The sequence below is a fragment of the Globicephala melas genome, chromosome 16, assembly GCF_963455315.2.
Source record: "Globicephala melas chromosome 16, mGloMel1.2, whole genome shotgun sequence".
Taxonomy (NCBI): domain Eukaryota; kingdom Metazoa; phylum Chordata; class Mammalia; order Artiodactyla; family Delphinidae; genus Globicephala; species Globicephala melas.
The window spans coordinates 22487352-22511475 of record NC_083329.1 but is presented as its reverse complement, the minus strand read 5'-3'; the positions used below and the strand labels follow the sequence as shown (position 1 = coordinate 22511475).

Here is a 24124-nt window from a genome sequence, read left to right as displayed (position 1 = left end):
AACAACCTAAATGTCCATCAACAGATGAATGGATAAAGAAGATGTGGTACATATATACAATGGAATACTATTCAGCCATAAAAAAGGGCAAAATAATGCCATTTGCAGCAACATGGATGCAACTAGAGATTATCATACTAAGTGAAGTAAGTCAGAAAGAGAAAGACAAATGCCGTATGATATCACTTATATGTCTAATCTAAAATATGGCACAAATGAACCTATCTACAAAACAGAAACAGACTCACAGACATAGAGATCAGACTTGTGGTGGCCAAGGGGGAGGGGTGGAGGGAGAGGGATGGACTGGGAGTTTGGGGTTGGTAGATGCAAACTATTACATTTAGAATGGATAAAAAACAAGGTCCTACTGTATAGCACAGGGAAGTATATCCAATCTCCTGGGATAAACCATAATAGAAAATACTATTTTAAAAAGAATACACTTCCCATTTATTTGCTGCTATAGGCTTTCAATGATATAAGCAGTTATATGCATGGGATAAAATAGTGTTGGGCCATTGTAAATTGAGGTGAAGTAACCAGATCATCTCTTCTCCATGGTCTAGACACTGCTTCCATGTCTAAATGTCCTATGTAAGTAGGCTTTAATAAGGTACTTAGAGTGAATTTCTACATGGACTTATTAACTCATTGATTTAAGAATTTCACTGTTTTTTAAATAGCACTAAGTCTCATAACTCTGCATCAATCATCTTATGTATCTATGTGTAAAACTGAGTCACTTTGCTGTACAGCAGAGATTTGCACACCATTGTAAATCAACTATACTTCAATAAAGAAAAAGAAATGAGTGTAACTTATTAGCAAAAATAATATAGTAATACCTGGAAAATTAGAAGTAAGTAGATTGGTTCAAATTTTTCCTGTAGTCAGTTTCACTGGGAAATTTTTTTAAATGTTTTTGTTTGCTGAATAAAGGCTTATAAAACAACAACAAAAAACACAATTTTATATGGTTGTTTGGATATTAAACCAGACAATGTAGGTGGAGAGTTTAGCATCCTATAATTGACCTTGTCTTTATTTAATATTTTGATACTTTTTCAAAATGGGATTTTTCTATTAATTTTGATTTTTAAAATACTGCTTTAAAATATTATCTATCTTGGTGGCTGAGTTTTTTGGTATCTCCTTAAATTTCACTTCTGAAGTGAGTTACACACTTGCCTCACCCTAGTCTCAGTCCTGCCTTACCTGACATATTTAGGACACTAAATAAATATTATGCGTTATTTTTTTTTGGCTGTGGTTACATTATATTACTAGGTTCTCTCTCTCTATTTCTCTATGTTTTGATCCATCTCTCTCTGTTTCTCTTTCCCCTCCTTCATATACACACATGCATACACATACACCCAAAAAGCTACTACTACAGTTGCACAGTTGTTTCTTGAAATAGAGCTTAGTTTCTGGAAAAAAAAAAAAAAAAAGAACATTCATCATACATAGCCTTTTCATTTTTAATTACTCCCTATCACAACACCCAGCACATGTTGGCGTATAAAGGATCCAGTGCTGGAATTGCTGTGCAATGAGGCTTTACCTGTCACTAACATGTGCTGTTGCTATAAGCAACATTTGCATCTAATGTGGTCAGCTATTTCAACAATACTAGGATCGGGCCTCAGGAAACAGGGACAGATTTAGAGCTCTGCATTATCCCCTATAATGCCCAGCATGAGAAAGTAGCCAAGGAAAGCTTTCTCCAACTCTGTTGGCACTCTTGAAGGACACTGACAAGATTACGGGGGATATGCTTTAGAAAAGGAGCTATAAACAACATCCCGCTGCATCGAACAAATGTACTGACAGTTAAGCGAATGGCTGTCTACTTATTATCATGGATTTTCACTAATTTTTCCTACACGTTTTAAAAAATCTTAATAATTAATAGCAATACATTATTTCAGCAGCTATGAGGTTTAACCTTCATTCTCCATGACAATTGCATGCTAATGTTTTCGACATGTGCCATACCTAACTCTTGCCAAGTACAGTCATTACAAAGAAGACAGAGAGGTTGGGAAATGGGAGGAGAAAGCAAGAGGAGAGGGACGGGGAGGAAAAAGAGAGGCATGTGGAGGCAGAAGTAGGTGCTTATAAATAACAGAGCATGTGAAAATCAATTTTGGTCTTACAGAGAACAAATCTAAAATAAATCTGGAAGCATTATAGTCAAGACTGTAACAAAAATTAGATGTGAAAGCCACACCAATTCAGGTGATCATCCCTGGATTTTTCATACTTCCAGCCAACAAAAGGCTGTCCACTGATTAATCACACAATCTGAATCCTGCTTGAGATCTGATATTAAAAAAAAAAAAAAGTCTGGGAAGAATTAGGATTAAGGCAAAAAAAAGACATGTGGAATCACTTTCAGTAAACGACCTTCTGTAGAGCAAGAATCAGGAACTGTGTATATGCTGGCAAAACACCCTAATCATCTTAATCTAGGTACTGTCTTGAGAGTGGAAGGAGTTTATGAAGTCCCACACTGGATGCTGTAAAGACATCTCTATTATCAGGTTCTATAGAATTGGAGAGTACCAGTGGGAAGAGGCGGGGAGTCTTTCATGAACAATTAAACATTCAAAGGAAATAAAATGAAAATGAGCTGCCAGCAAACCCAGGACAGTCATATTATGGGAACAATAAAATCAACTTGATATAAAATCCTTAGAACTAGTTGCCAGATAAGCAGGGGGAAGAATTAATGCAATTGTTTCAGTTACTGACTTTCTCTAGACTTTGCATATGGGCAGTCTCCCTTAGGACCATTCTCTCCACAGTCTATTCAGAATGGAACTCTCTTGTTCAGGGTACTCTGAGTCTCTCTAAAATGAATGAGATTTCAGATTTCACTGGTGAAGGGAATAGTTCCAGTTTCATCCTAAACACTAGGTCGATTTTAACTTACAGGAGGCAGGCCAAAGGGAAATTTGTTGTGGCTAGAGAGTTATGTTTTCATTTTATATTTGCCATCCATAATTTGCATTTATCTTCCCTGACCACAAAGTGACATACTGTCCTCTATTTACAAGCTAACAACAAACCCATTACAGGCATCCTGTGTTCTAGCAGAGTGTTAGTATAAAATAATTGTCTATAGATAGAATAAAATCTTAGATATGCATTTTAACAGAAAATTAATTCTAACAATTTGAGTTTTGGATAGTCTTAACATACACAGCATTTTTAGATTGAATGTTCTAATAAAAGAAACAACTGGCCAAAGTTACGATAGGTTGAGTTTTTTAATATTGAGAGGTATTACATTTTACAGTAAATTAAGCTTTTATAGAGTCTACATTCTTGGGATATTTTGTTACTAATGCTTATGAAATTTAGAACTTCTCCAAACTTACCAGTAAATAATCTTGAAGGAAATATTCAAGCATACCCCACCTCTTGGTTATTGGTTAACATTTAATAGAAAGAGAACCATTAATGGCTCATTTTTAGGCTTCCAATAAAAAGTATCTAATTAGATAGTCACTGAATCTAGTGCCCAGCTATCAGTAAGACAATTAGGAACCACCTCTGCATTTGTCATTTGAGAAAGAATGAACATTATTTTGTATGTCCATTTTTTTTGTTTGGTTTTGAGTGAACTCAGAGTCCTATTTAGAAATTTAGTGGAAGATGTAAGTTGATTCTTTTTAATATTTACAAAAAAAAGCAGTCAGTGCAGCAACAATACAAACTTCAGGATTAGACACAAAATACTGTGGGTCTGATATCAGGAAGTAATTCCCCAGCCATCTGGAGAGCAAATAATTCTGAGACCTGTTGTAAACTGTACTCCACTGCTTGCAGAGACAGACGCTGACTGTACAACAGTTCTTCTTGATCTGGGTTCACAAACATGTTCTTGGGGATCAAAGGCATCGTTTCCCTTTTAAAAGGTATTCAGAGTCCACTGGCATTTGGATAGCACTGTGATGGAATAATTCCAGAAAGACACAAAAATTAAGACCTGTTATTATCTGTTTTCCTGTATTCTCTGAGATCTTCCAATGAAAGGGAAAATGGATAGTTAAAACAATATCCCCATATTCATTCTTGGAACCATTGGCTCAGATCCCAGAGGATTTTTTTTTAATCAAAAGAGAGAGCCTGTGTTTTGCTGGAATGGGCTCGAAGGTAGGGAGGAAGGCAACATGCAAGGAGTTTAGAGTATTTTCTTACGTCTATCTAAGAGGCTGTGTCTGAGCTGCTCTGCTCCACAGACCCACCCTCATCAAGGTTATACACAGAGAGCAATGCAGTAACACAGGAAGCAATGTTTATCAGAGCTTACTTACATGTGGAACTGTGTGTCATGGCTTAACTAAAGGAACAAAGTAGCCTGAAACTCTGTAGGACATACTGGAACACTGGGTCTAACGTATCTTAGAAGATGGGGGCTGGGGAGAGAACAAAAAATGAACCAATAGGATTAGACAACAAAGGCCAACCTAGAAAATGAGCCAGGAACCATTTTAAATTTTCTTCCCCCAAATTTCAGGGTCCTTGGTGCTGTCAACCAAGAACTTCAGTCAGACCCTCTGAATGGGAGAAAATATTTGCAAATGTAGCAACTGACAAAGGATTAATCTCCAAAATATACAAGCAGCTCATGCCGCTCAATATCAAATCAACAAACAACCCAATCCAAAAATGGGCAAAAGACCTAAATAGATATTTCTCCAAAGAAGATATACAGATTGTCAACAAACACATGAAAGGATGCTCAACATCACTAATCATTAGAGAAATGCAAATCGAAACTACAATGAGGTACCACCTCACACGAGTCAGAATGGACATCATTAAAAAGTCTACAAATAACAGATGCTGGAGAGGGTGTGGAGAAAAGGGAACCCTCTTGCCCTGTTAGTGGGAATGTAAATTGATACAGCCACTATGGAGAACAGTATGGAGGTTCCTTAAAAAACTACAAATAGAACTACCATACGACTCAGCAATCCCACTACTGGGCATATACCCTGAGAAAACCATAACTCAAAAACAGTCACGTACCACAATGTCCACTGCAGCACTATTTACAATAGCCAGGACATGGAAGCAACCTAAGTGTCCAGCAACAGATGAATGGATAAAGAAGATGTGGCACATATATACAATGGAATATTACTCAGCCATAAAAAGAAATGAAATTGAGTTATTTGTAGTGAGGTGGATGGACCTCAGGTCTGTCGTACAGGGTGAAGTAAGTCAGAAAGAGAAAAACAAATACCGTATGCTAAAACATATATATGCAATCTTAAAAAAAAAAAAGGTTCTGAAGGACCAAGGAGGGGCAGGACAGGAATAAAGACGCAGATGTAGAGAATGGACTTGGGGACACAGGGAAGGGGAAGGGTAAGCTGGAATGAAGTGAGAAAGTGGCATTGACATATATACACTACCAAACGTAAAATAGATAGCTAGTGGGAAGCAGCCGCATAGCACAGGGAGATCAGCTCGGTGCTCTGTGACCACCTAGAGGGGTGGGATAGGGAAGGTGGGAGGGAGACTCAAGAGGGAGGAGATATGGGGATATATGTATATGTATACCTGATTCACTTTGTTATACAGCAGAAACTAACACACAATTGTAAAGCAATTATACTCCAATAAAGATGTTAAAAAATTTTTTTAATTAAAAAAAAGAACTTCAGGCAATTTGAAAGTGATGGGAAATTAATCTTTCCAAAACACAATTCAGAATACATCACTGCTTTGCTCAGAAAACTTTAATGCTGTACCCTCTGTCATTTGGCTATTAGTCTAAAATATTTACTTGGCCTGGTATTCAAAGCCTTGAACAAACTGTTTCAAACTACATTTCCACTCTTATTTTTCATCTCTTTACCTACACTATAAGTTTCAGTCTTACTATCCTTTTTGCAGTCTTCAGTTTTTCACTCTGTTTCTTTATCTATACTGCATTTTTTGCCTATAATATCCAATTCTGCTCTTCCTTGTCATATGTCCTAACCAGACCCAGCCTAAATGCCACCTCTTCCACATAACTCCACAAAAATTCCCCCTAGCAGGAAGTGCTTTCTCCTCCTTTGCTGCTTCTCTTTTCTTTATACATTCAAGGAGAGTCCACATGATGAGAAAGATCACACATAGGCTTTAAAGTGAACTGGGGTGGAGCAGACTTCACAGGGTGCTAAGTGTGTAATCTTTGACATTTTCATCTTGCTTCACTTCAGTTTCCTCATCTCTACAATGGGAACAAGGGGAAATTCCAAACTTACAAAGTTATTGTGAGGACTGAGGGCAGTAACATGGTAGCGTGACAGCCTAGTGCTTTCCCTGCATTCATCCACTTTTCCCTTCCCATGTAAACCCTCCTTCTGGAAGAGAGCCGATAAAGCCTTTCCCCTGTGGATTCAGCTCCTCTCCGTGTTAAATCTCTGTCTCTAGCCCTTGTTCCAAGCCAGGATTCTCCAAAGCCTGGTCCTAAATCAGATCCATGACCCCTCCATTGCCTTCCTCCAAATCTACGTATCATCTTGCATGCCCTGTTTCCCAGGGTTGTGACAAAAATAGAATCACAGATTATTAGTCAACTGACAGATAAGGAAATTGAGGCCCAGAGAGGAAAAGTAACCTGTCGAAGAACATACAGTAGTACAATCGTAAACCACTGAATATTCACTCCTTGAAATCAAAGACCTCGTTTTTCTTATCGAGGACTACATCTTTCAGAGCTGGCACACTGCCTAGTGCATTTCAGGAACTAAACACATGTTTCTAAATAAATGAATGGGGGGAGGAAGGAGTTCAGATGCCTTGGCTTATAATTTGGTATAGTTAATATCGCATTACGCCATTAGACTTCTCAATCGTTTTTCCTGATTGTATTATTTTCTCTGGACTTCTCTGGAGAGACGAGGGCCGGGGTTGGCACCATTGTTAAGACAGCCTTTCAGCCATGAAGTCTGCTCTCTTGGAGCGCCTCCGCACAATACCAGCGTTCTGACATGCTTACATTTTTATTGGTCATACATCAGTGGGTTTAATTAACTTTTCAAAATGGCATTAAATTCTGCTTCCCCAGGACTGGGTGTAGAGGCTGGTGGTCCACCGCAAAATCAATGTCTGTGTCTGGGTATTTTACAAAATATACAGCCCTTAACTTTGTCTTTCAGTGAGTGATGCAAATGACTTCCTTTAGGTCTTTAATCATCTCAGGCTGATAGCACCTCTAAATCTAGCCATTTCTGAAGCTCTCCTAACTAAAGAAACTGATTAAGCAAAGAATGTTTCCCCACGGGGAAGAGGCAAAATCTTTACATTAAAAAGACAAAACACAGTAGCTGTATATGGATGGCATACCCACTATTTAGTGGAAATTACACACCAAATGTTTTGTTATCAATGTTTCAAATTTGTAATGCAAAAATTTATTATCTTGATAGCACCTTTTCTCCCAAGCAAGGTGGGACACCTCCCCAAAGTATTTCCTAGCCATATGTGGGGATCCAGAAGAGGATGCTTTCAATGTCCCTATAAATCTTTCTGTTGTCTCCAGTCACCACGAGGAATCTGCCCTTCTGTCCTTCCTCCCATCTTCAAAATTCGAATTGCTTATGTGGCTGTTTGGAGAGGTCTCACAGCTGCTTCTACTAATCATGAGAAAACCAATATCTGTGCCAATATAAGAAAGAATCACATGCCAGCATGTGGCGTGGAATCCAACAGGCAGCATTCTTCCAGAAAGCATGTGGCCTCGAACAACATGGTCCGCAGCAACAACCATGCCAGACTGGAGGGTAGACTTGCTGGATTTTCCTAGAGGCACGTGAACCTTCCACGAACGACTGGGAGAGAATTCCCTACTCATGTTCTCTTGCATGCTTGAGTTTGGGAACTAAGTCACATCTACCACATACGTTTCTCCAATAAAAGTAAATATTGATTTGCAGCTCTGTAAAAGAGAAAAACGTATCTACAAAGGGAACTGTTTGGACCTGGAAACAAGGAAAATAGAATCGTGCTGACAGATTTATCTCCAGCTGTTGCCCAGCAGTGTACCCTGAACCTGGCCACTTCAGGAAGCATCTCATTTTATCTCTGACCAGTTGTCAGACATCATTTCGTTTCCACAAAAAAACATAAACTTTTATCTGCTACTGTAAAGTTTCCCTGAAGCCATTCTGCTTTAATCAGAACCATAGAATAGGGAGAGATGTCAGAGGATGATTTGAATCTATGTAGTTCAGCCTGCCCAATGCACAGAGGCATGATTTGAAGTAACAATCCCGTTTCAGAAGTGTGTAAACAGTTCTGAATCACTGACATGAAAAGTTTTTTTAAAATTCTGTTGGATTTTTGACATTTTCCTCTGAAAGTACAATACTCCAGAAACATACTATGTGCCGTTTACTCCCCAGTTTAAAAAAGTAAAGTCACCTTATAAATCTCACACTATGAGGTGGTTTCTGAATTCATTTTCTCCATCAAAGGACTGTCTGGGGAATGCATATTAGATTGAAGAGACATCAAACAGTATTAGTTTTGATAACTATAAATTCCTGTGACTTTTGAAAGGAAAGGAATTTTGAAAGGAAACAAATACATTTAAGATAAATTACTAATCATTACTTCCAATTGTAAATGTTGAATATTTTTAATGAGGTTTAATAAACCTGTTGAAGACTACTTTGAAAACAACATAGCAACTAGCTCCACCAATCAGCCCAATTTTTCAATTTAATTTTAGACGTATTTAAAAAAAAAATTGTCCTAACTTCTCATGATTTAGTACCATGTCTCAGACTATAAATTTTAGGGGCAGCCTCGATGATAGATTCAAAAATAACTTAGAGAAAGAAAAATATTTACAGAAATAATAATTTATCTCAAATATTTTAGAGAAAAATAACAGTGGTATATTCCAGGTAAACGTGTTGGAAGACCCAAAAAGTAACTTCAATCGTAATGAAAACAGGAATGGCAAAGATGATTTAAAGAATTCAAATAATGCTGTTTTATGGCATGTGTGAAAAGGGTAATTATGTTATTTTAAACACGCATTGGTAACTGAATTAATTAGTAAATAGACATCTCTTTTATGTACAACTAGAAGACTTTAAATATTAGAGCTTGCAAACAAAAGAAAGACTTTTTAAAGCATATGCTCCACTGTGGAAAACCTTTCACTTGATGTTATTTTACATGTACAGTTGTTGAATTTCTGATTCAAGGCGGTTTTCCTATCCTCGAATGCTTGTTTGAGCGTATTTAATTCTGTTTGGACTTTTATTGATATTTGCAGTTTTCTTCTGCTTCCTGTTTTTTCTGGAGAATTATCTGCAGTTGATGTGTTTGGAATTTGGTTTTCTGAATTTTTCAATAGATTCGTACGGTTTTGTTAATGTTGTGAATTTTTGTGGTGTTGTATTTTCTAAGATTCTTAAAGATACTTTATTCCATCTGTGTAGACACTGGAATAGATCTTCCTGTTGTTCTGGCGGTGGGGGTGGAGTTAAGTCCTTACATTTCTGTGGCTTGCAGACCCGCAATTTTATTTTGAAACCCTATATGTTGTCTTTTTGCTTATTTTCCCCTTCCCCCAGTTGTCAAAAGGTGTTTATTTTGGCCCTTTTCCTCCTTCAGAAGCTACGCCTATCAAACTGCCCTTTAAATCATGCGTATTTTTAGGTCTCTTCGTGTAGTCCATGCTCTGATCTACCAAGAAACGCTTTTAGGATTTTTTATACTAATAGTGGTGGTTTCAGAGTAAGCTTAAGCTTTCTCTTCTCCACTGTTATTCTCCATATGTCTTTGCTTGTCACAAAGCTTTAAGCAGGGGCAGGAGTAGAGTGGGAGGATGAGCAATTACCGCTGGAATCTGGCTATTTTCTTCTTCTTACTTATTGTGAAAATCAGACATTCTTACCTTTAAATTATGCAGAGGGCATGATGTATATACCATGCTATATATAAATGATATATCATGAGATATGTGTACAGATATATATGTATATCTACATCTGTATCTGTTCTCAATGGTCTGTATTGCTTGATAGGAAATACTGAGACAGAAGGGCAGGTAGGTAACTGCCTTTGTCTTCAGCTGTCTAGACAGTTTTTTTTTTTTTTAAGTATTCGTTACCTTTCTTTTCCTTTACCTTCTTTCTAATCTTTGTCTCTTTCTTCTTCCTAACTTCCTCCTTCACTCTGTATTATGAAATTAAAATATAAGCCTTCATGTTTATGACAGAACTCTTTATCCTTGGATTCTTCTTTTCAAAACAGCTGAACAAAGCAATTTTGCCATGAAAAAGAACAGTAGTGTTTCATAGCCATGTGGCCTTCATTTTCTACCCTCAAGACAGAAGAGACATAGCCATGTGGCCTTGAAACAGAAGAGAATAGAAATCAGCCCAATGTATGATTTAACTTTTTTTTTAATGAAGAAGGAACATCATGGCCCCAATTCTTATTTAACTTCTTTAAATACGGAAGTATGTGTTTAATTGTGTACTTTGAATCAAAGAACACAAGGTAATCAGATATGTTGTATTTTTACATGTTTTTTCACTTGTTTAGATTATTTGCATTATATAGTCAAAACATCAAGCCATTTAATGGAATTATTTTTCTCACCTCACTTCAATATGCAGTTCATGTCTTTTAGAGTGTTTATAGTTCCCATAAGTTTTTCAAAAATTTCTAGTCAGAAATAAAAGAAAATATTTAGACATTTTACAAATTATAAACTTCACTTTTTCAGTCTATCTTTATTGTATAGTATCATTCTTGCAAATGGTGTCTGTTTTGTGGTTCATTGTCTCTTGACTTTTCCATGTTTATCTGACACATAATAAATCCAACTGTCATATCAGCGTATGATTGGGGACAATTCCTAAGCCACTGTAATCATCAGGGTGACACCGGTATTGAAGGACCCATGCACAAAAATTGTAAGGAGCGGCCTCAGCAAAGAAGTGTTCAGAGTTCCCAAGTGATAAGGCTAGAATTTAGGCAAACACAGCTAAGGAAGGATAGAAAGCAAGTCAGGAGATGGGGATGGACAGACAGGAGAGTTGCTTGGAGGCAAGAATGATCGAGATTCCTCAAGGAGATCATAAATTCACATGGCCGCCAGTCTAGCCCAAAGATTTTTTTGTTTCCAATAGAACCCTATTTTTAGACAAAGTTGGCAAATATGTTTCAAGTTTCATGCTAACTCTAATCAATGGAACTTTTATGAGTGGAGAGACAATATATCCCGTGTTGCCTAGGATGCTCTCATTTCATACTTTTACTCAACCATTTATTAATAGCTCTCATTGTGACTCTCAGAAGAGCCCTAGCTTCAACAAGCAAATATGCTGTCACCTCACCTGTGAGAAAGCCCCTAAGTCTTCCTGAAGCTCTGTAAGAATGTTTTTGATTGATTTGTGATGTCTCCCCAGGGTTAAGAGTAGTTTAAAAAGCCGGGAGGGTTGGCAGCATAGCATATGTACCTCGTGTTCACCATGTCTAAGTTAATGGATGAGCCCGACGCAAATACCTTTGTTTAACCAAAAAAATAAGAAGAATAAAGGAAGTCAACAAATGGGAGTGTACAACTTGACAACATATTCTATATGGGCACATGTAAAAAATATAAAAGGGAATGGTGGTGTTAGTAAGAATAAGTGCTTATTAAAATTTTAATATCATTTTCTGATTTCATCAGTTGGTAGATGAACATTGTCCACATTGTATCATAGTTGAAATCAAGAACCATCTTACAATTGAAGAACTATTGTCATTTAATTACCAGCACATTTTTTCTTAGTGCTACATAAAATAGTCGCACATTGTACCTTCCCTGATTTACTTGCTCTTTCAAAGGCCACCACCCTCTTCTTAAGAGCTGTGCCCTCCAGTTGCAAGTACCTAGGAATTTACTTCTCCCTGGAGTGACCCATATGGAATAATTCTTAAGTGAATCTACACTCCTGCGTTTCTCTGCAGGCCTTTTTCTGAGATCACACCCTTACTAGGTTTTCTCCCTGTAGTGGGCAGAATAATAACCCCTCAAAATATTCATATCCTCATACCCAGAATAAACTGTGAATATGTCACATGAAAAAGGGAAATTAAGGTTGTAGATGGGTATAAGGTTGTTACATTGTTAATGAAATGATCTTAAATAGGGAGATTATAGTAGATGACCAGACTAGGCCTATTATAATCACAAGCATTATAATCACAGCTTATAATCACAAGCTGGAAAGTGAAGAAAATGCATGCTTTTCTACAGCCTCCAGACAGGAACACAGTCCTACCAACACTGATTTCATGTTAGTGAGACCTGCGTTGTGATTCTGAAAATGAAAACTGGCAGACTAAAAAAAATTGTGTTGTGTTAAGCCACTAAGTTGGCAGTAATTTATTACAACAGCAATAGAAAATGAACACACTCTTCTTTCCTGTACTGCTTAAAACCTTTCGGTGGTTTATTACACTTAGGCAAAATCTAACATTCTCAGTTTGGCTGAGAAGGTTCTGCACAATCTACCCTGTGCCCACATCTGTCAGCTTCCCCTGTCCCGCCTTTGCTCTGGCCTTCCTCAGATGCTCAGGAAAATCAATCTCCTTTCTATTCACAACTTTTGCATCTGCTTTATCCTCTCCCTGGGACACTTTCCTCCTTTTCTCTCGGCCACCTTCTACTCATCATTCAAGTCCTAGTTTAATATTCTTTTTTCCTTAGGGAAGACTAACATGTTTTCCAGACTTACAAGCATTTCACTAAACTTGGTAAAAATTTAAGTAAATAATCATTCTATGTGATTTATTCTTTCAAGTCTCTCTCCCCTGCTAAATGGTAAATTCCACGAGAGCACAAACATGTTCCTTGTTTGTTCCCAGGCCTATTACAAAAACTGGCACAAAAATATTTCCTGATTGAATGATAACTTCTGTGAGGCAGACACAGATGAGACAAACTTGAGGATCAAAGAAGATAATAACTTGCCCCCAAATCACACAGCTGGTAAGGGGCAGATCTAGGATTCAAAGTAAGGGTTTTTTTTTGTTATTGTTGTCAAAGTATGAATGTTGACCAGAAAATACTCTATTATATTGCCTCTCATAGACTTAAGAAAAAACAACTTCTGAGTATAATAAATATATGCTCAGAAGTATATAAAGTATTCGGTAGGGCCAGGTATCTAGAAGACATTTAATATGCAAGCAGTGAATGCACAAAAAGGTAGCTGGAAAGAACATGTGCTAATAAGAGAAAATATATGAGTAAAGTAGCCATGAGAAAATGGCACTCTGTCCTCATCCGAAAGGCCTTTTAATCAAGTAGAAGCAACTGCTAATTCAACTTCTGATGGTTTCTCTGATTTGAAGATATTTTCTCAATATAAACAGTCACATCAACCATAGGTTGACCTGATTTTGCAGGCCCCATGCCCTACTGTGGTTTTATTAAATGCTAGTGAAAAAGTTAATTTCCCTCAATAAGTCAAGTTCAACTCCAGTCCCTGAAAACAAAGTTATCCCTCCTAACCATTAATAAATTGGCTGAATGTTAAATCGCACCTTGATTTTGTTTCATTAATGTTCATTAAACAACCAAAAAAGGAAAGAAGTTGATTATGTCAGGCTCACAATTTTAAATTAAAATGGAAAGAAGCAGGAGTTTCTAATTTGCAAACACAGAGCTTCAGACAGCAAACAGGTAAAGTTGACCGTGCATGCCGTGGGAAGAAAAAAATTAGTGATTAAAACTTTAGTCATTTAAAATGTCTCTACTGCAAACACAAATTGCTACTTTGCATCTTCCCATAAATCTCCAAACTCTATGAAATGTTTCATACGAAGAATCTTAAATATTGATGATGCATCTTGTTTTTGTGCTTTGAATCATGTGCACTTGAACACTTTATAGAGGAAGGACAATAGTGGAAGAAGTACCAGCTGGGGATCAAAAACTGTGGTTCTACTTCTGGCTTGTCTTTTTCCTCATTCATGGTGTGATTGGGAATACTATGTCACTAAATATTCCTGTGCCTCAGTTTCTAGTAAAATGAAATAATACTTGATCTTGAAAAAGCTGTTGTGTGTTTTTTATTATTTGATTTACCTTTATTTTCTTATTTATACATATTAGCAATAGGGGCTTGGGGCTGTGTTAGAACAGGGTCCTCATTCAAGCCAATTCAACACCAAGAAAGAATATTCATAGACTAATTCACTTTGTTAGCCTGACCCTTAAAAATTTGATTCTGATTCAAGGTGGCAGTAGGTCAACCAAACGGCTATCTAAAAACCACAGACACCCTTTCATCCTTACTATCTGAACAGACAAAGGAAATATGCCAACTTTTCAATCCTCCAGCCAAGGAAAGATGGAAAAGTTATGATTCCCTGAAAAGTAACCACTTTTCAGAGCATGACAAGTGAAAACACTTTTTTCCATGTGTTCATGGGAAAAAAAATGGTATAAAATTTGAATCCTATTTTAAATGCATTTGGAGAACTTACTATTTAAGAAAGCCTTGCAGAGAACACATAAAAATACAAGAATTTTGTACATATATCACATAACTGATTTTACTTTTATCTTTTATCTGTACCTTATTTATGCCCTATTTCATTGTATTATTTTCCCTTCATTTCTCATCACTACTGCTGTTGCCCTCCTTCTGAAAGGTGTTCACACTAGTGTTTTTAATCTATGTCTCTCCAATTTCCCTTCTGTGTACCTCTTTAGATACATGTGTATCCTTGAAAAATATATGGTATTAACATGTGTTTTTAATTTGCATAAATGGTGCTATAAATCTTACTCTTGCTCCCTTTTCTTATTAACATGTTTCCAAGATGTAGCCTAATTGCAATAAATCTAGTTCTTTGCTTCTGACTCTGCATCATATTTTATTTTGTGCATATACCATATTTATTTAATCATTCCCCTGGGAATGGGCATGTAGGTTGCTTCTTACTAGTGACAGCCACCATCAAAAAATAAAGGTTGTTATGAAAAATTTGTGCATGTCCTTTTACAAATTTATGCAGGCTTTTTTGTTGGATATAAATCTTGGAATAAAATTTCTTGGTCTTAATGACATAAAAATATATCCTATATCCTAGGCATTGACACTCTGTTCTTCACAATGAACAGTTTAATCACCCACCAGCAATGGATAAGGCTTTCTCAGCAGTATGTTAATATATGCCAACTTTGTAACTTTGTGATTCTTTAATTAAGTTAAGAAAGTTATCTTTTGTTCAAAGTTGACTATTTTTATTATAAAATCATGTAGAACACTGTCATATTTCTGCACGTTTTGAGCTATCTATGAGCATCTCTTCCCTATATTCCATTACTAACTACAATTATATTTTTCTAGTGTTAAAACATGATTACATTTCTGGAATAGACTCATTATTTCATGATGTATTTTTTTACATACTATTTGCTTCTGTTAGATTCATTTAATTCAGATTTTTTACATCTATATTTAATACTGAAATTGACCTATGATTTCTCTTCTTGTACTACCTTTAACTTGTTTGGGTATCAATAATAATTAATTTTATTAAAGTGACTGAATAACTTCCTTCATTATTCCATTTTGTTTTACTTTTTATAACCTCTTATATAAGATTTGGATTATCTGTTTCTTGAAAAATTAGCAGAACTCACTTTTAAACCAGACTTGAGCTTTTTGATGGAAATCGAGTTAGAATTTTCATTACTAATTTAAGTTTTGGTTGCTGTTATTGTGTTATTCTTTTTTGTTTCATTTTTAGCCAATTTTGGCATTTTATGTTTCTCAAAATGTATCAATTTTATCTAGATTTTCATGTTTATTGACATGTAAATTGCTAAAAGTATTCAAAAATCTATAAGGCATATAATTATTTAAGAACAGAAGAAAAATGCAAATAAATAGAAAAGAAGAAAATAACGAGTAAATGTATATTCCATCTTTGTTGATTATAAAGTTATAGCTAGTACATGATATTCAAATTTCCTATATATTTGTTTATTTGTGTTTGCTTGAATTCTTAATTTCAATAACGGATATTTTAAATTATTGACTATAATTATTCATTTATTTTTTCTGTTAACTTTTAATTATGGATTTTAAAATGATATTATTAAACACATATTCATTAATCATCATTTTTATCCTTCTGATGCAATTTCCCTTTCATCTACTCTTATATTAAGCTTGGTTTGACATTAAAAGTCCTAACCTGGATTTCTTTGGGCTTATACATTATTTTCAGACAAATCAAAAGTGATTGTTTTAAATAAAAATGTGTATAACAATACTAATGTATCTTGATTTTTTCTCACTCTGACAGGCTATCATTTGGTCAGTGAATTGAGCCTATTTATATATATTGTAATTACTGGTGTATCTAGATTTATTTCTGAATCTTATTTTGTGTTTTCTACTTGCTGTATTTTTTTTTATATCTTTCTACTTTGCCCCATTTCTGCCTTTTCAAATAGATGTGGATTTCCTTCTGCCAATGTAAAAGTTACTGTTTAATTTTTATTCTTTGGGTGGGTCCCTTTTTACATACAGGTCCCAGTAAAAAGGTTCCCTATTAACCTCCTAAGCTCCAGAATATTTCTGCCTCCAAATTGTAATCAGACATGAACCTAACATACTCTTTTCTCTGATTTCTTCGTCCCTAATATCCTCTCCCCACAACATCATGTAGGGAGCTTTAGAGAAATGTCTGTTATAGGTTGAATTGTGTCCCTTCAATTAGGCATGGCTCTACCAATCATTAGGCATGTGACTTTGGACAAGAAAATAAAATGCTCCAAGCTGAATAACCTCATTTGTAAAGAGTAACGTTTTACGGACCCATCTACCTCACACGACTTTTTGGTGAATCATACAATGCCAAGGAAGGGTAGGGGATTCATGCTCCGTGATACACCACGTGCATGGAATGCTTGATGTCCAGAGTCATATATTAGGCCGTAATGTGATTTGTAAAAGAAGAGAGCAGGCACTCAACCACACACAGCAAAGATAGGTTTGATCATTGTGCTTGTTGCTTTAACCCTAGGACACTGCCTAAGAAAGGAAGGGTTGGAGTGTCCTGTCATGGTTGAGGAAAGCGATGTGGCACTCTGCATTTGGGCAGCACTAAAAACCTCTACCTAGTTCATGTATTTCTATAATCAGCATACAGTTTCTCATTACACTTTAAACACATCATTAAAACAAAATCATGATAACTGAGAAACTCTGAGCCTTTGTAGACTTACAATACTTTATGATACCAGGTAGTTCCAGACTGCTTCTGATATTACTTGGGGGGTGGGGCAGGGCTTAGGAACAAGAGTATAAATAAATGGCTCTCACCCTCCCCCCCTCCCTACCAGATCTGACTGGTATGTATATGGACACCTATCTTCAAGTCCAGGCTCCATCCCCACCCACTCTAGGATGAGCAGAGAGATTTCTGGATCCCAGGTACCTGAAACATGGTCTAGAAGGGAACATACATGCATTTACCCTTGGTAAACATATCCTATTAGCTCCATGGACTTCTCATCCCAGAGAAGGTGATGGGGTACAGCTGCAGAAGGGCAAGAGGAGACCCTTATCATCAAGAGATTATCAAGAGATTATCATATTAAGTGAAGTAACTCAGATAGAGAAAGACACATATCATATGATATCCCTTATATGTAGAATCTAAAAAAAAAGTGATACAAATGAACTTATTTACAAAACAGAAATAGACTCACAGGCTTCGAAAACAAATTTATGGTTACCAAAAGGGATAATGGGGAGGGGGGAAAATAAATTAGGAGTTTGGGATTAATTTATATACACTACTATATATAAAATAGGTAAGCAACAGGAACCTACAAGGAACTATACTCAATAACTTGTGATAATGGGTAATGGAAAAGAATCTGAAAAAGAATATATATATATATATGTATAACTGAATCACTTTGCTGTACACTTGAAACTAACACAACATTGTAAATTAACTATACTTCAATGAAAAAAGAGTAGTGTAACATAAAAAAGAAACGTAGTATACTTCATAGAACTTAGCACTTCATCAGAATATTAAAAGTTATAAATTAGAAGGAGCTTTATAATGATATACAGGTTTAAAAAAAGCCTTTGAGTTAAGCTGTTAGTGAGATACACTAAAAAGACAAAAGAATATTGAACCAAAGTTTAGAAGAATCAAACTATCGAGATTCTAGTAAAAATAAACAACCACTAACTACTGGCTTTTCTGGGTAGCTCAACTGACTTTCCGGACCAAGTTCCCTCTGTGAAATGAGGGGTTTTAATTAGATAATAATTAAGTTTTCCTTTTATTCCTAAAATTTATAAAATGAACAAAAGTCTGCAATTCCGTATTAAATAAAGTTAAGTGCCCTTTCTTAAGCCATTCTTCCAATTACCAGGATCCCAGTGTAGGTTTTGGCAAAAAATAAAATGGCCTTCACCTTAAAATAGTCCACCTGATGGGACTGAATAGGAGGATTATTGCTTGGTGGCTCTCAACAAATGAATCTCAAAGGTGGGAAAAAGTCTAACCATATTTCATGTGTTCTGTCAACCAACTCAATTATATGTTTAAAGTCAATGGATACAGAGAATCACAGATGTAAGAATTTATCATGTTCTCCCACTCCAGAGCCTTCTATTTAGAATTCCATTCGAATTTTCAATTGAACTTTGGGTTTTACAAGGGAAGATGGCGTGGTGAAAGGTACACCTGTGAATCAGGAGGCTTCACATCCACCCTGTTTTTCGATGCTTGGTGTTCAAAGGAAGTTACCTCTCTGTCTAGACTTCTGCATCCTCATATGTTGAAGACAATAAAAGCCATCATATTAGAAAGAAAAGAGGTTCTCAGGCAAGACAGAATGAGAAATAAATGTGAAAGAGTTTTAAATTAGTTTTAAAAGCTGTAGACATTTATGCACTAATGATGCTGTTGTGAAACCTGGAGAGAGTGGCACTTTAACCCATCCAGTTCTCTCTGGGCTAGGTCAGGCTGGCATATGTGTCTGTAGCGAAAGGGAATTGGAAAAAGAAGACAGAGAAGCAATACAAGGGTGCTCATTATAGTCACCAGGCTGACAGCAGAGAGGAGGAGTCACTGTGATAAAAGAATAGAGGCATGAGATAGTGAATTGGCTGATTTTAAACTTTTCTAAGACACTGATTTTTTTTTTACCTTTCAATCATTAAACTTGATGCTTGCTGTCTTATTATTTCTATAAAGTTATATTCTAACAGAGTGCTAATGCATATGTAAAGCAAAAGGATTCATGTTGTTATGCATTTCCAAACAACATTAACCAGTCATATATATGACTGATATATTCATATTTATTTTTATTCATATGCCATAACACACAGCACATGAAAGCAGTTGAATATGCAAGTGAGATTCTGACAACCAAGAAGAAAATTAGAGGGGTAGAATAGGCATGTGTTTCAAATACAAATGTGATGTGAGGATAGAGGGAAAAAAAAACATTTATTACTATTGGGTAATCATTAAATCACTATGCCTGGCATATTTTATACATTATCTCATTTTATTCTGCCAACAAATATGTATTTATAGATGATGATTCTGAGATATGCTTAAGGTCACAGAACTATTCTAGTAAATGATACTAGAACTAAGATTTGAACCTAGGTTGATCCTGCTAAGCTGCAGTCCAAAAGGTACATCAGTTATCTTCAGTTGTTTATGTCCGTGTGGCTTCCCTTTGCCTTTTTCCCAACCATCTCTAAGAAGAAGGAAAGGGTAATGAGGAAGGGTTCTATCTACTCAAGTTAATTCCTTTTACACACATTTTGATCTTTATCCTTTAATTCACCATGATGCTTATCATCACAGACAATGTTTCTGCTTCTTGTCATCCTAAGTAGAAAATTTTTGTGAAAACTAGGACACATAACCTCTGAACTCTCATTTCCTATGAATCATACATTAATTAGTGCCAGACTGGATACGGATGGTCGTCATACCCAGATGAATCGCACAGATACCAAGGTTAATCAACACCTTATTTTGCTTTCAATCTGCTGAACAACGAGGTTAGCCATGTTCCATCAAAACTTACTAGACTGAAAAATGTACCAATCTAATGTAGCTATTGAACCTGTCATCATGTGCTCTAAAGAAAGGCATTCGTACTTGCTCATGATTTCCAAAACAACATTTATGCCTCAATCAAACTAGCAATAAGGGCATCCCCTCTTTCCCTTAAATATCAGACATAATTCATGAAGTTATCTTTCACTGCTCTGGATATTTTTTTGAAGGAATCCCTGTTCTGATGATTATGAGTATATAGACCAAGGGCTCTAGTTTTATTATATACCAGGGCCATTAGGTAATGAAGTATTTCTGGGATTATGAAAACAGTGAAAAAATATACTTCACCAACAGTTATAAAACAATCTTTTTTAACAAAAGTAGAAAATAGTATAACTCTCCAAACATGATATTCTTTATCTTGTTCTCAATAAACTAATGAATTCAAATAATTGATTTTTCATTTAAGTTATATACATTTTACCCCATATATCAAATTATTCTAAAGAAATAGATATGCAGCAAACAACCATAAACAATTATGAGATTCCCTCAAAATTAAGTCTCTAAGTTGGGGACACATATTAGATATGGATTGCAGGGATTTTAATTGGAAGCAATGGGATGGGATTGACTTAGATTAGAAAGAATATCTTATAATGCAGATTTAGAGAAAAACGTTCCACTACTTCGCCTGTCAAAACAGAATGGCAGTCTGGGATAGCCATTTCACACATTTTCACATTTGGGGTGACAGCTGATTTTATGTACAGATGGTAACACTTTCTTCATGTACAAAGTCATCAGCCACTCCAGCTAGAAAGCAGGCACCTGCCATCTTTTCCACTAGCATCTAACTTCTCCACATGCTGCAGAAAGTAATTCAGACTTTCTTCACGTGACCCAATGGCTCTCGTGCCAGATGAAGAGAGGGAAGTTAAGCCGCTGAAGTTGTCCCCACACAAAGGTGATAACATCATGAGAAGTACTGGCAGTGAGGAGCAGCGGAGCCAATGGAATCGTTGCAGGCATTAAGTGACAAGAGTTATCTTTTTTATCCTACTCACACATTCCCTACATTTATCAAAATGTACATTTATCCTAACATTTATCAAAATGTACTTTACAAATTACAGTTCCAGAAGATACTCAGTTAGAGAAGGGTTCAATTAATATGCAGGTTTGGGAAACACTCTACAGCTCTCTTGTACATTCATGTGGCCCTCTAGACTATTAATGGTATGAAGAATTCCAGTTTTGAAAAATCTAATGTTTGTCAGCATTTATTAAATGCATTTGAACAAAGAACTTTTAAAAATTTTCTATAAAATTATTTTCCTTCAAAGATATTTTAAGAAATATTGCCTTATACAATCCAAGAATTATGAATCTTTCCTACATACAAACCTCAGGTTATTCATGCAAAAGGATTTGATCCCTCCTTCCCTTTAATTAAATAAAGAAACATTGTTTCAGATAAGCTCCATGAGAACTGGGATTTTTGTTAATGTTTTCCCCTCACTGTTCACTGTATCTCCAATGCCTAACAGAGTTGTCAACACATAGAAGGAACATCACAAATATGTACTGAACGAAGTATAAGGTCTTCTACTGTCATTGGCTCCTTGTCTCTCCTCATCTCTTATCTTCCTCTCCAACATCTATAGCTCTCTTGGTCCATGTCAATTAGCCTGACTGTTAGCTCTCTCACTTTGCCCGAGTCTGATTTTTGGATCTTCTAACTGCATCCTGACCCACTGTTTCTCATGACTCTATTCTGAGTCTGCCTTACCTGACTCATGCTCTACTCTGACCTCTGAAACCTGGGTGATTTCTCTGCATTCTGCTTCTTATTTTCCAATTGTGACTTCTCTCCTGATACCAACAATCAGTTGTGAATACACGAAACAATGTAAGAATCAATACAGGAATAAAGCCCATCCAAAGAAGACAGGCCAGTTGGACTTGGAGAAACATCCAGAATTGCTGTGAATCAGAAGTTTTCTGAACAGTCTGAAGTCTGGAAGTACCAATAAGGGCGTATGAAGCAGTGGGTCAAGCACCAGAAGTAAACTAGTGCCAATGTGCAAGTTAAGGAAGCTGGACTTAGGATAAAATTAAAATAAGAAATCAGTATATCTGAGGAAAGGACTTGATTTCAACTCACACAGAAACTAGGTTTCATCTATCATGTGCAAAAGTGTCAGTAGGGCCTCCGTGAGGAGCAAAGGAGCACCAATATAAATTATGACTTAAGATTGAAAGTGTCTTGAATGCTTACTCCCCTCTAGAATAGAACAATCTGTTACCACACAGCAATTTGCTGGCCTTGATGTACAGTTACAGTACCTTAATTATATCAATTAGAGAAACCTGACAGTTATGCATTTTTGTCCTTTTAATTTCCTGATTTTCTTTCAGAATAAGAAAATCCATGTACCAGAAATCCAGAGTGGCAAGACTCTACTCTCATCACACCCACAGAGACTCCCAGTGTGAGCCATTGCCAATGAGACTGCAGACAACAGTCAGCGTACAAGAGAATGCTGGACACTGCTATGGGAAGGACATGCAGTCAGGGTGGGTCAGAGCACTGAAAGCTTTTCTGTCCTTCTCTAATTCTGGCAAACTAGATGGTGAAACGTAATTAAGGCTCAGCCTCATTTCTGTTCCCTCACAGGACCAAGCGATAATAAGAGACAAAGAAGCAAGAATAGAAAGGATGACTGGTACCCTGAGGTGGCAAGAATATAATGGATTAATTTCCCCACAGCATTCTTATGACTAAACGTGCTGTGCTGAATGTGGTGAGTCTGAGAACAAATGCCAGTCGTTCCATGGCTGTCCCAGCTCTTTCATTATGTTTAAAATAGAGTAACTCCCATGTGCACAAAGACATATGTAGAAGGATGTTAATTGCTTCATTGGTTTAAGTAGCAAAGGATCACAGACAACCTAAATTGCATGTCCTTAGGATATGGGATAAATAAACAATGCTACATAAATGGAATACTCTGCAGTATTAAAAATCATTGAGTATATCTGTGATATACAGTTAGTGGGAGAAAAAAAGGCATAGAAAATTCTGCAAAATATTTTAGTGTAAATATTTTAGTATATGTGTATGTGTATAGTATATATTACATGTATGAAACACATGTTTATGTATGCATAGTGTATCTCCTGGCCAATACAAAAGAAACTGACAATAGTTGTAACCTCTGATAGAAGACTTTCACTGTATAACCTTTTGCACCATTAGCAGTTTTTACCACATGCATGTTTTAAGAAAAATAACCCATCCTATTTAGACACCAACACCTATATCCTCTCTCAAACAAAGAGAAAGAGGAGAAAGGAGATAGAGGCCACACGTCACGCTTCCACTTCAGAATGTCTAATGTATGCTATCATTATGATTAATCCATTCTATAATCGACCAAGTAGGAGTCCTCAGCCTGGAGTCCAAGCCCTGAGGGGATACATGAAAATTGAATGAAAAATTTTTAGTGTATCTGCTCATATCCATTATTTCGCAGGAGAAAATTCATAGCTTTCACCACATTCTCAAAAGAATCTAAGAAATAAAAAATGTTTAGAAATACTGTTCAGCTTAGGCAGATTTTATAAAAGGCTTTTGTCAAATTTTGTCAGTTCTTTAGATCACGTATGATATTATTTGATAAAATGGTCATGTGACATGTTTGCTTGGCAGGGTGATAAATATTCATCTTTTTTAGTGAATACTATGGTTTGTAATCTGATCCCAAAGTTCTGTGATATAAGTTTATACCAATAATATACCACCCTGTGCTTTTTAAATGAGAAAACACAGACCCCCATGGTACTTGCCAGATGCCTAGAAATTCCCTGAACCACAGAACAAACAGAACGCACCTTTGGCAGCATCGATTCTACCCAGGAATTGCAAAATTTCATTTTATAGTAGAAGAGTTAGATTGATTATGCATTACTTAAACTTATTTTTGAGCTAACAGTTGAGATTAAAAACATTCTGTGC

At 36.2% G+C, this 24124-nt stretch overlaps 1 non-coding gene across 1 annotated transcript; it reads left to right on the top strand.

Moving 5' to 3' along the window:
* Positions 1-445: 445 nt before the first annotated feature.
* LOC115858037 (small nucleolar RNA SNORA20) lies at positions 446-575 on the top strand. The gene has a single exon (XR_004041485.1). It is a non-coding gene; the product is annotated as a small nucleolar RNA SNORA20 (small nucleolar RNA).
* Positions 576-24124: the final 23549 nt, after the last annotated feature.